Here is a 13,708-nt window from a genome sequence, read left to right as displayed (position 1 = left end):
AACTATTCGACAGTGAAGTATCACGTGATGAAACACAACAACAACAACAAATCCAGTATATTCCCACATAGTTGGGTCTGGGGAGGGTAGAGTGTACGTAGTCCATACCACTACCTCTAACGAGGTAGAGAGGCTATTTCCAATAGACCCCGGCTCAAGATAAAAGGCAATATAAAAGGCAGTATACAAAAACATCAAAAACATAGAACATGATAAAATAACATAGATACGACATCCACGAAAAAGTACACTGTCAAACAAAGGACACCACAATTCCCCTACCTACTGATTACAACTCAACCACACCCTTAGCCCTCTATCCTAATGTTTTCCTCCTTATCTTCCTATCCAGGGTCATGTCCTCAGTCAGCTGTAACTGCTCCATGTCATGTCTAATCACTTCTCTCCAATATTTCTTCGATCTACCCCTACTCCGCTTGAAACCTTCCAAGGCCAACCTCTCACACCTACGAACTGGGGCATCCGTGTCCCTCCTTATCACACGATCAAACTATCTCAATCTCACTTCCCGCATTTTATTCTCCACTGAAACCACTCTCATCTTCTCCCAAATAATTTCATTCCTAACCTTATCCGCCCTTGTGAATTCACACATCCAACGCAACATTCTCATTTCCATCACTTTCAACTTTTGGATATGAGAATTCTTAACTGGCCAACACTCCGCTTCATACAACATAGCAGGCCGGACTGCTACTCTATAGAATTTGTCTTTAAGCTTGGGGCACCTTCTTATCGCATAAAATTCCAAAAGCGAGCCTCCATTTCATCCAATCTGCCCCAATACGGTGAAAGACATCCTCATCTATCTCTCCATTCCCCTGAATCGTAGATCCAAGATACTTAAAACTATCCCTCTTTTAAACCACCTGAGAATCCAACTTTATTACCACCTCCTCCTTATGTCTCGAGTCATTAAACTTGCACTTCAAGTACTCCGTCTTGGTCCTACTCAACCGAAAACCTTTAGACTCTAGGGTTTCTCTCCAAATCTCCAGCATATCATCAATCCCTTGTCGCGATTCATCAATCAAAACTATATCATCCGCGAAAAGCATACATCAAGGCACCTCGCCTTGTATAATCCGCGTCAGCACATCAATCACCAAAACGAATAAAAATGGACTAAGAGTTAATCCCTGGTGCAACCTGTCAAGACTGGGTGATGAAACACAAATGCCACATAATTAATAAAACAAAGACTTGAAGAAAAAGAAAAAGAAAAATAAGCTTGGCCATATAAACAGGGTAGTGAGAACGGAAGAAACTTTGGTAAATCCTTGGGTTCAATCTTAACCAAAACTATTTTCAAACCTTAAAGAGAAAACAATATGGTAGATATATATATTGTTTCAGTGTAATGAAACTATTTTTAAAGACAACTAAACTCGAATCATAGCAAGAAATTAACACATATTTACTCTTGTTGTTGCGCATAAACCCGAACTTTGCATACTATTTTAACATTTGGAGCGTGGTGACTAAAATGAAACACATAGCAGCTAAGGGTGGCAAATTCCATATCATGAACAAAACGGATGAAATCATGTCAGTGCATAGCCATATCCTAGGGATTAAATTGTTCTATGAACACCAATCAACACCAGTCAAGAAATGACAACAACAGTAAGATACGAATTTACCTTATTAGGAGTAGGAACTGGGATCGACGAGCTCACGGAACAGACTTCGCTAAATTCCAACGAGCTGTTTTTCATCGGGATTCAAATGTCTCATCGGAATAATGTGATTTCAATCGGATTTGAGTGGATTTCACTATGAATTTTTTGTTACGTAATGTGGGAGTAGAGGAATCCTCTTCCAAAATTTCCAAACTTCCCCCAAAAAATTTTCCTCTCAACCCTCAACCCACACTCTCTATTTATAGAGGAATTGGGAATGAAAATGAAGGGAAAATGGTCGGACAAAACGGGTAAATAATTAGAAAATTATGAATTTCAAAATTTGTGGATAAGAATTGTATTTGACAGCTATGGAATCAATGAATTTGGACTAATTTTGGGTCAAATTCGTAGCCATTTTTTTCCTCAATAGAAATTGCACAACACCGAACCTTCATAGTACAAAATCGATGAAAATTCATCGAATTTCTCAGATGAATGTTGGAGCTTCTAGAAGAATCGATACTAGTTGGATTTAACAGAATCCAAAGGGAAATTGACAGAAAGTTAGAAGGGATTTGAAGTCGTTTTTGGTGATTAAGGGTGTCATTTGAAGCTGTTGTTGTTAAAAACATTGGGTTGTTTGGTGAACAAGTGTGTCATTTAGTAACATCTATATTGACTGTATTTTATATATGTATGTTATGTTTTACGAGATATATGTTAATTTATTTGTATTTCATATATTTTTAATGTATTTTATTTAAAAATTATGGCCGATAAGTGTTTACTAATTTGTATCTCGTTTAAAAATTATTGTTGCATAAATATTTATTAGTTTGTATCTCGTTTAAAAATTATGATTGCATAAATATTTAGTTTGATGGCGAAAATGTTCTACTTTATCTGTGAAATTTTTATATATTTTTCTTGATGGCTATACAAATTTTGTAAAAAATTGAAATTTTATGTAAATATCAGTAAACATGTCGTTATATAGGTAATTTTTACTTTATTAATATCAATAATGCCTAAAATATTCTTAGTTGTTGGCAGCTCTCCAAATCTATATATACATGATTAACATTTATTCATTTGGTTGCACTTTTGAGAATTGCAGAAACTTTGGTGAAAGGACGTATAGTTAAATTATCCAGCACTAGCATTTGATTGTAAAACGTCTTTCGGGCACAATCAATTCAATGTAAACTGAAAAAGACTCACTTTAAGATTTTCTACACTTAAAATTTGTTAAATCTTGTCATTTTCATTATTAAGATGTCACGGCACCAGTAAATTACAATTGCATCAACAAAGAACAGATTGAATAAACAACATATAAACTTAATAATTATTGTGATATTTCTATGAATACGAAACAAATATACACTAGGAGAATCAATATAATTTCTTAGTTAAAAAATGAATGTTTTTTAATTATTACTGTTGTAGTACTTATGTTGCAAGTATCTCCAACAATGTATGGAGCCTCAATTTTTTCGTTACCATCGATAAGATGCTTTAAATTCTCAAGCACAATTCTCCGAAGGACATTTTAGGACGTAGCTGCACTCTTGCAAATAAAAAGGTCAGAATATTATACTAAAATAAGTTGATTCCTACGTACTAGAATAAAAATATGAGAGATACATTCACATTATAATTTATTACAATTTATATCTGTAACAATACTCATATGTATCTTGAGTACGCATATTTAGCTAAAAATAAAACAATACGACACACATAATATACATAAGTATAGAACCACTGATACAAGAAACAAAAAAATGTATTATGTACAAAAAAATGTATCTCAGCTTTATTAACTAAACAACCAAAAAGTTACGTAGAATAATAGCCAATTTAATGTTAGATACATAATTCGTTAAATTAGATATAATTTTCAACATCTGATATGTTAAAGAAGATACATACATTTTCTTGCCCGATCTTTTAGCATAGAAATTGAATGAATGCTCAATTGCATACTTTGCCATGACTGAAATTGAAGTACACTTGTCCTTCTAAATTTACCCAACCTTAACTTCACTGTTTTTGAAATCAGTAATGATCTTGTTCCTCTTCATATCAAACAATGGCATAGGAGCTGAAACTTTAGATTTATAAGCAATTAATTTCTCAATTTTTTTACTAGAATTTTCCAAACACATTACAGCACCAACTTTATCATCAAACAACTTCTCACGAGCAGACTTATCTTCTGTTGTGATGATAAGTGCATTCATCCCAAAATCAAGCTCACTTTTCTTGACTTCAATATAAAGTCTTACACCCATCTCATTACGGATCAACAACGGTGTCGCATTACCATTAACTATGTATTGAACCTCAATTTTTTTTTTGGCTTTCGTCAAATTTTAGCTCTACCGCAATTGTCGAAATCAACTTTTCATACAACACAAATTCACTAACAACGATTTCATTGCTCTTATAGCCTTCGTACTTTATATCGTTAATTCAAATGCCGGAATGATGTAATAACACTGAAATATTCATTACAATTACCTCAAACAAGATCAAGAAAAAAAATCGTTTCAATTTTTTTCTATGTGGAAACTAATTTTGTTTGAAGATTTTGTTTAAAATGTGGAATAACAAACTAATTACCTTATAATGTGGGATATTATTATGTTTTTACCTTAATTAGTTATGATAATTGCTACATTAATGCTATTTAGACAGTTACATCCCTTAAAACAAGCAAATTAATTTAATAATAACATGTATCCGCAGGATGTATCTATCGCAAATTGAATGTATCTTCAAAGGCCATGAGTTGGGATTTTAAGAAATTTTGAAAAAAAATTGAGATATTTAGTAAATACCACTAAACATATCGTTATATATGTAATTTTTATGAAAAATAAAGGGGAGGCCTTATTATACCTATAGCCAATTTAAATTAATAAAATGGCCATAATCACACTGAATGGATCAAATTGAGACAAAATTAATTCCTAATTTATTTAACACGCTTCTTAAATTCAATAATCTCAAAACAAATATTATATAAGGCATAATTATTTTGTTTAGAAATTGAAAAATTAGTTATGTCATCAATTTCTTATTTTTAATCGATTTTAAGAAAAGTATAGTATTTACAATTCAAACAATCTTTTCATTCAAAATAAATTCTAAAATATTTTCTTTAAGTGAGAAATATATGATTCTAAAGAATTAAACACAAAACATATTAACTTCACCTAAAATTTAGAAGGTAGCTTTGAAATTTATTTTCAAAATAACTAAAAATAAATATTTTAAAATTATTTGAAATTAAGAAACTCAAAATTTAATTCGTAATGGAGAGAACAAAAATTAGATGTCAATACTAATTACATCTCATAAGTTACAAAAAGTCCTCATGTGGATTTTATATTTAAATAACATGTCTCTTTAGATATTCTTATATTTTTCATCCATTAAAAGTAATGACTACCATATAGGTTCAATTAATTTAATAACTAAAAAATTTCACCACTTAATAATTTGGAAGTTGAAATGGTGCATCTTGTTAAATATCTTTTATAACCAACAATACACTATTCCTTATAAATTTTGCATTGATAAATTTAGAGTATAAAAATAATAGATTTCTATGGACTATGGCTACTAACTTGTCATTGTTGTTTCATTTCATACATACATCCATTTAGATAAATTTCAATAATTATTTTTATTCTTCTTTATTGTCTAAATCTTTTTTGTTTTATGTGTATAGGTGTTCAACGTTATTTCAGCGTCATGAATTTTCTAATAACTTCACTTGGCTGTCTAACTTTGCAATCATTCTATAGGTTGATAACTCGTATTCTGATTTGACACTAAATCAAAAAGAAATATATTTGTGGCGCACGAAAAACACATATGAGTAAAGGTAAAATATAGTTCTTTTAGCAAATTAATTAGGTAGTTTTTAAGTAGTGAGAAACATTGAGTGATTCGTGTATCATAATTATATTATTAATTATTTCTCACAAGTTCTTCTGCATATATAATTTTAAGAGCATAATATTTTCGAATGAAGTATAGATTAACCATTCTATTAAATCTTTAACTTTGACGATACTTTCTCTATTATTTTATTTGGGGGAGATTTTGTGTATCATGCAATGTATACCCATAATTTCTTTATTGTTAAAAGGTCTTCTTAATTTCTATCATCACAACAATGATCGTCCTTCATGATATTTATCTTAGTTCTTAATAGATATTATCTCATAGATATATATTCGCTAGATATTATCTCATAGATAAATTGGGGATCTACTTGGAAAATTTTGGAGATTGGGCTGGGTCCTTCGGCTAAGATTTGGGCCCGAGGGAGCTGAAATGAGGGAAAAAATAAAGGGGAGATCTTATTATACCTCTGGCCATTAAATTAATAAAACAGCCAGAATTACACTAAATGGATCATATTGAAACAAAATTAATTCCCAATTTATTTAATGCGCTTCTCAAATTTAATAATCTCAAAATAAATAATATACAAGGCATAACTATTCTATTTTAGAAATTAAGAAATTAGTTATGGCATCAACTCCTTATTTTGAATCGATTTTAAGAAAAGTATTGTATTTGCAATTCAAACAAACTTTTCATTCAAATAAATTCTAAAATATTTTCTTTAAGTGAGAAGTATATGATTTTAAATAATTAAACACAAAACATATTAATTTCAACTAAAATTTAAAAGGTAGTCTTGAATTTATTTTTTTTAAATAACCTAAAATAAATATTTTAAACTTATTTGAAATTAAGAAACTCAAAATTAATTCGGAATGGGAGGACAAAAATTAGATATCAATATTAATTATATCTCATTAATTACAAAAATTCCTCATTCATATGTATTTTCTATTTAAATAACATGTCTCTTTAGATATTCTAATTATTTTCATCTATTGAAAGTAATGGCTACCATATATGCTCAATAAATTTAATAACTAAAAAGTTTCACCACTTAATAATTTGAAAGTTGAAATGGTGCATCTTCTTAAATATCTTTCATAACCGACAATACGTCATTCCTTATAAATTTTGCATTGATGAATCTATATCTATCTATCTATCTATATATAGATATGTATATATAAAGGAGGCTAAGTAGTATGTTGATGTGGCATCTCTTAGATGCAAGAAAACTTATTTATCTATTTTCTCTTTTTTTTTTTATTTTTTTACTTCATTTTTTCATTTATTAATCAATTTGTTTAATAATCAAAATGAATGGATCAATTACTACTCCTACATTTATTTATATCCTTTAATAAAAAAGTTTAATATTTTTAATTTTCATTACTCTCATGACCTTTGATGACCATAAATAACTCCTTTCATGATATCATTTCATATTCCATATTGATGTCCTATAAATGTAAGCATTACAAGTTTCTTTCCTCTATCAACAAAATTAAGAATATTTCATTCACTATATATTTTTTGAACTTATATATATTATTTTAAAAAAAAATTATTTGTGTACCTCCTAAAATGTCCTCCATATTCTTTTCTTTTGAATATGTTGTTGTTTTTTCTTCTTCTTCCTGTATTGTTCTTTTGGTATTTTAATTGATTTGCTTTACACTAAAATTGTTATTATTATTATCCTATATTATTTTTAACTTCTAAGCAAGAAGATGTATGATTTAAATCTATTTTCTTACAATTTTTATTCATAATGTGTTAATTTTTGTGATGTGTTATTTTTTACAGGGATAAGAAGAAGATCAAATAGTGAACTGATGAAATGAAGATGAAATGGTGATTATGTGAAGATTCGAGGAGTAGGACATAAGAACCACTTGACATAAATGTCTCTTGTAGATTAATACACACAAATAAACCTTTTGCTTTCCCATATATATATATATATATACCTTCTCTAATTAGTTTAAATTACCACACACAATTTTTCACTTTATTTATCGCGATACTAAAAATAGATATGAAGGAGAAATATAAATAAAATGATAAAACATCTTAATTTTTTAAATTCTTTTTATATAATCTACTAACTAAATAGATTATTAAAGTCTCATAAAATAAAATTCAAATTGATCTTAAAATAGACCTTTCACAATAGAACTCAATTTACCATTTTCTTGAGACAATCCACATAAGAAAAATTAATATAACACAATCTTAGTGATAATTAAATTTCTATTTATGTATTATGTAGTTGTAACTGTAAAATTAATGTTAATGAGGAAAATGAAAAAAAAAAAAAAAGAGTGAAGTCAACAAAGAATAAATAATTTTTATAAATGATATAAATGTCTTTTGTGGAATTATATATATATATTTTTTGCTTTCTCTAAATAGTTTAAATTACAAACACATAATTTATCATTTTATTTGTCGTTATATTAATAATAGATATAAATAAGAAATATAGATAAAATGATGTAACGCCTTAATTTTTTATTTTTTTTTATATAATCTACTAATTAAATGGGTTATTAAAGTTTCATAAAATATCCTTAAAATAGACCTTTCGCAATAGAACTCAATTCACCATTTGCTTGAGACAACCCATATAAGAGAAATTAGTATAACATAATCTTAATGATAATTAAATTCCTATTTATGTATTATGTAATTGTAAAATTAATGTTAATAAGGAAAATGAAAACAAAAAGTAAAGACAACAAAGAATAAATAATTGTAATAAATGACAAAATTAGTAAAGAGTCATCAACTTGTAGTCTTCTTCCTCATCAAGATAAATGCTTTTTAAAGTGTTTAAAAAAAATTGAATGAAATTAATTTGAAAGCAATATCTGAACATAGCGAAAGTCTTATATAATAAAAGAAAAATTAACCTTTAATATATAATTACATTAAGAAACAATTAAAATTATGGTTGAGGAATATAAAGCTAAAATTCATAAAAACAAAGACATTTTTATTATGAAAATTGTAATATTATTTAGTGAATCCATCCACGCTTTGTGCGAATTAATTAGATTTTGACTATTGAAATTTCTTTATTTTTTTATTTTTATACATATATTTTTCTTAAGTTTTCATTATTTTAGTATTTTTAATATTCTAAAATACTTAAATTTTATATGATATAATATAAGTGAAAAATAACTTTATCTGTCTACGTTTAATGAACACTTGCTACAAGCATATATTGATTCTTCTGTTTCTAAGGTGATTTAATGTAGATTAATCATGCAATGAATTATTTCAATTTCTATAGATTGTAACAAGTCAATAAGAAACTTAATCCATGTGTGTAATATTTTTGTCAGGTTAGTCATATACGTTTGAAAAAAATTGAATAAAATTCATTTGAAAGCAATATTTGAACATAGCGAAAGTCTTATATAATAAAAGAACAATTAATCTTTAATATATAATTACATTAAGAAACAATTAGAATTACGGTTGAGGAATATAAAAATAAAATTCATCCAAAAAAAAGATATTTTTATTATGAAAATTGTAATATTATTTAGTTATAATTTAATTTTCTTTAATAACCATGCGAAGCACGGACATATTCACTAGTATATATATATAAAGGAGAATGATAGATCTGCTGATGTGGCGCTCTCTAAGGCCTAAATTTTTATTTTATTTTTTTTGTGGATTTTTTGAGGTTTTTTTCATGTTAAAATTAATTTATTGTACATTTTAAAACAAAAATTACTTTTTTAATTCTCTTAATTATTATAATTACAAATTTTCATCTCTTCTATAACCGTTACTTATTCTTCACTAGGATATAGCCAGACATTGTACAAAAAGAGAACCACATTTTTTTGGTCACTATTCCTAAACACAACTTCCTTATCTTTGAAATCTAATTAGTTCTTCTTAGAGATTCCTTTTTAATTTTCATTATAATTCTATATACGTTGAGAGATTAGTCTGTATTATATTAGCATACTTGATACAAGCCAAATGGCCACCTTAATTTTTGAAAACATAATTGGAGGTCATCATTTAAAGTCTCAAGACTTGGTCACCCCGAGAGCACAAGAATATGCAAGGAAAACCCGTTTTGAGCATGAACAAGGTCGTGTGTGAAACATTGCTTGGAGCATTGAAGACTTGAGGACTCACGGTTTTGGACAACACTTAATGGGTCATGATTTGGTCATCTTCATTAAGGGTATTTTGGTCACTTCATTGGGTCCAAATGCACTCCATGGCCACCCCACCCTTTAAGGGCATTGTTGTCACTTTGCCTTCTCTTGTAATAGAATATAAATAGAACATTTTAGGTATTTTTCTCATTAGTTGTTCATTTATGTAAGACTTGAAACATGAAACACCTTTAGTTGTAGAGCTTGGAATAGCCACCATGCCGAAATGAGGGCAACAAGTGTGGATATCACTTGTGTTGCAATGTTGACTTGAGACGTTGGTGTTTAGAGGAGGTAAAGTTTCTCTTGTGTCAACGTAGGAGTTAGGTTAACCGTTGTGTGTAGTGTTTAGGGTCCAAGATTACCATATTCGTGGATTCTTAAGATTATACCAACCAAGGTCTAACTATCTATCAATTTTATTTATGTTGTAATCGTTTGTTTGTGTTCTTGTAATTCAAATCCGTGACTTATTGTTCTTGTTTCATTGTTGTTGTTCTTCATCTTGTTGTTGTGAACATAGTTTGTTGTTAGCTGTTTTTAGGTGATAAACACATCAATATATTGTGTTCTTGTTGTTGTTTGTTGAATTCGAGTGTGGTCTTTAAAAGTGTCCTCGGATCTTTGATCTTGTGGACTGATTTTAAAGTGTGTTTCGTGTTGTCCTTGTAATTCTTGTATCATTTAGTATCAGATCCATCTTTGATTTTGTTCTAACAAGATCAATCTTGGGCTTGAGAGTTGAAAAAAAATATAAAAGAAAAGTTGAAAAACTAGAAAAACAGTTCCAGAAAAGGAGTAATCTGCCCGTTCTTGTTGTTCTTGGCCGAGAAAGTTGTTCTTGTTGTTGTCTTGGCCGAGACATTTTTCTTTATGACTAGATCTTATAGTCTTTTGTTGTTTAGAGTGTTTCTAGTGTTGGTTTCTTTCTCACCAACACTAAAAAGTGTCCAAATCTAAGCTTGAACTTGAACTTATTGATGTTGTTAATGTGAACAAAGTTTGGCTGATTTGATGTTGTTGTCATTCTAAGCCTTTACCGTGTTGAAGGCCTTGTTGTTGTGGAGTTGGGCATTGAAATTTGTTGTTGTTCTTGGAGAATATTGTTGTTGTTCTTGGTGTTGTTATTGTGTTCTTGTTGTTCTTCACCCTTTTCATCTTTTGTTAAAACAAAAAGTGAACATTAGATCCACAAAAGGTGAAAGACCAAGTTATAGTACTTATTGGTGAAAAACTTGATCACATCACTCAAAAGACTTGACAACCACTTTTCACCTACTTTCCTTGATTTAAGGACCTTGTTTCAAAGAGAAAGTACCAAGAAGATCAAGTCTTGTTTTGAACTTGAAAAAAAAGCTCCAAGATCAAATTTTCCTACATTAACTAAATCCACCATTTTCGAATTATAGATTGGTCAAGAATTGAAATTGGAGAGTAAAATTTTGACAAAACCGAGGCCAATAGTGGACTACCACATCACTAAATTACTGTTCACGCAATATTTTGAGTTCAACTTTTAGATTTCTTAGTTTCATTTTATTGTTTTTTAGTTTCATTTGTTGGTTCGAACACTAATTAGCGACCTAGTAATGTCCTACTAGCTTGTTAGTTAGTTTTTGTGCCCGTTTGTTCATGGTAGCATTATTTTATACTTTTCTTGTTTTTGAATCGTAGAATTTCTTAGTTCAAGTTCGAAAATTATTTTCTTGAGTCTTCAAACAAAGAATCCATTCCGATCATGGAGTAGACTCACCCCTTGACTCATCACGAACTATAAGCCGACTTGCAATACTTGTGAATCCAAGTGTAAAACGATCAAGTGTGTGAGAGTGTGGTGAGGTTGTTTCGAACTAACTTGTGTTTTATTTTGTAGACTTGATCTTTTTTTTAGGTGCAATTACGATGGTACCCGCGGCTGCAAGTGCTATTTTGGCTAAACTTGAAGCCATTATCCGTCAATGGGAAGTGATAAATGAAAGTTTAGATCATATGGGAGTTTCAAGGAAGCAAGTGGGCTACCCGAACACACGTCAAGATGAAGACCATAGCTCATGTGAGCTACGAGGTAAAAATGTTATCCCCTACACTCATATGAACGTAGTTGCGGTTTTACCTAGTGTAGGAGTGCATGAATCTTCATTTTGTGATACTCTTGATATTGTTAGGTCACATGAGGACCAAACTCTTGTTGTAGGTACACAACCACTAGTTGATCCTTTAGATGACGAAATTGATTCTCCTCGTGAGAATGATTTGTGTCCATCTGGTGCTACACTTACAACTTGACTAAGGTTTCATTACCAAGTGACGAGAGTATTCACGCACTAGTTGACCCTTGTGAAAAACAAAGTGAGTCTACATTGGTATGTGAATTGCTAACAACTAGTGAGGGTGAGCAAAATGATCAACCGAGTGTAGATGATCTTGATTTGCTTGAATATTTAGAAAACCCGAGTTGTTATTATCTTTGTGAAGATGATTTTGATTGTGGTCCTTTGGATTCCCGTGATGGTTTGTACGTATGTGAGGACAACTCTTGGGAAAGAGAAGGTGATATATGCTTAGAAATGTCATCTACTTCGTCTTTACGTGTTTGTTATGTTGGGCATATTCTTAGTGGAAATTTTAAAACTAGTAGTAAGTGCATGCATGGGAACCCTTTATTTGAAGTTGACTTATGGAACACCTTTCTCAACTCTCTTTTAGTTCATGATATTTTCAATGGTGATAAAGAGGGCTTGCTTAATTTTGAGGATGACATCCTGGGGGAAAGTGAGAGTGGACGAGACCTAAGCCCTTAGTTTGATCTCCCATTTAATCCCGATAATTTCTTAGGGTGTGAAGGATGGATAGTTGTTGGTCGGTCCACTTGTTTGAGTGATATTGTTATATGTGTTAGATGGACATTACTTTCAATTAGGACACCACCCCTTGATGGTGATTTCTTTCGCCAACTCCTTTATAATTTTTTTCTAAGTCCCTCGTGATTACAACAAAAGATGTGTGGTTATATCTCAAGTATGTACCTCCTTGGCATGTTGATGTTGTTTATTGTACTAACTCTAACCCTCATGTCATGAGAATATGGTGATTGTTTGTCTTCTCTTTGTTCTTGCAAAGTTTGGATTCAAGGTCGAATCCTTTTCAAGAAGGGAAGGATGATACAAGTCAAATGACCACCTTAATTTTTGAAGACATGATTGGAGGTCATCATTTAAAGGCTCAAGACTTGGTCACCCCGAGGGCACAAAAATATGCAAGTAAGACCCGTTTTAAGCACAAGCAAGGCCATGTGTGGAAGATTGCTTGGAGCATCAAAGACTTGAGGACTCACGGTTTTGGACAACACTTAATGGGTCATGATTTGGTCATCTTCATTAAGGGTATTTTGGTCACTTCATTGGGTCCAAATGCACTCCATGGCCACCCCACCCTTTAAGGGCATTATTGTCACTTTGCCTTCTCTTGTAATAGAATATAAATAGAACATTTTAGATCTTTTTCTCATTAGTTGTTCATTGATGTAAGACTTGAAACATGAAACACCTTTAGTTGTAGGGCTTGGAATAGCCACCACACCGAAATGAGGTCAAAAAGTGTGGATATCACTTGGGTTGCAATGTTGGCTTGAGACGTTGGTGTTTAGAGAAGGTAAAGTTCTTCTTGTGTCAACGTAGGAGTTAGGTTAACCGTTGTGTGTAGTGTTTAGGGTCCAAGATTACCATATTCTTGGATTCTTAAGATTATATCAACCAAGGTCTAACTATCTATCCATTTTGTTTATGTTGTAATCGTTTGTTTGTGTTCTTGTAATTCAAATCCGTGACTTATTGTTCTTGTTCCATTGTTGTTATTCTTCATCTTGTTATTGTGAACATAGTTTGTTGTTAGCTGTTTTTAGGTGATAAACATATTAATATATTGTGTTCTTGTTGTTGT

The 13,708-nt window shown here is 30.4% G+C and overlaps 1 long non-coding RNA gene across 1 annotated transcript; it reads right to left on the bottom strand.

Annotated features, from left to right (window-relative positions):
• Window positions 1–203: 203 nt before the first annotated feature.
• Window positions 204–2,318, bottom strand: LOC107867790. The gene is made up of 2 exons (XR_001673336.2): window positions 1,665–2,318; window positions 204–1,179 (listed from the first exon to the last, which is right to left on the bottom strand). It is a non-coding gene; the product is annotated as an uncharacterized LOC107867790 (long non-coding RNA).
• Window positions 2,319–13,708: the final 11,390 nt, after the last annotated feature.

The sequence above is a fragment of the Capsicum annuum genome, chromosome 4 (assembly GCF_002878395.1).
Source record: "Capsicum annuum cultivar UCD-10X-F1 chromosome 4, UCD10Xv1.1, whole genome shotgun sequence".
In the NCBI taxonomy this organism is placed as follows: Eukaryota; Viridiplantae; Streptophyta; class Magnoliopsida; order Solanales; family Solanaceae; genus Capsicum; species Capsicum annuum.
Note: the sequence above shows the minus strand (reverse complement) of the source record. Positions and strands in the feature narration are given on the sequence as shown.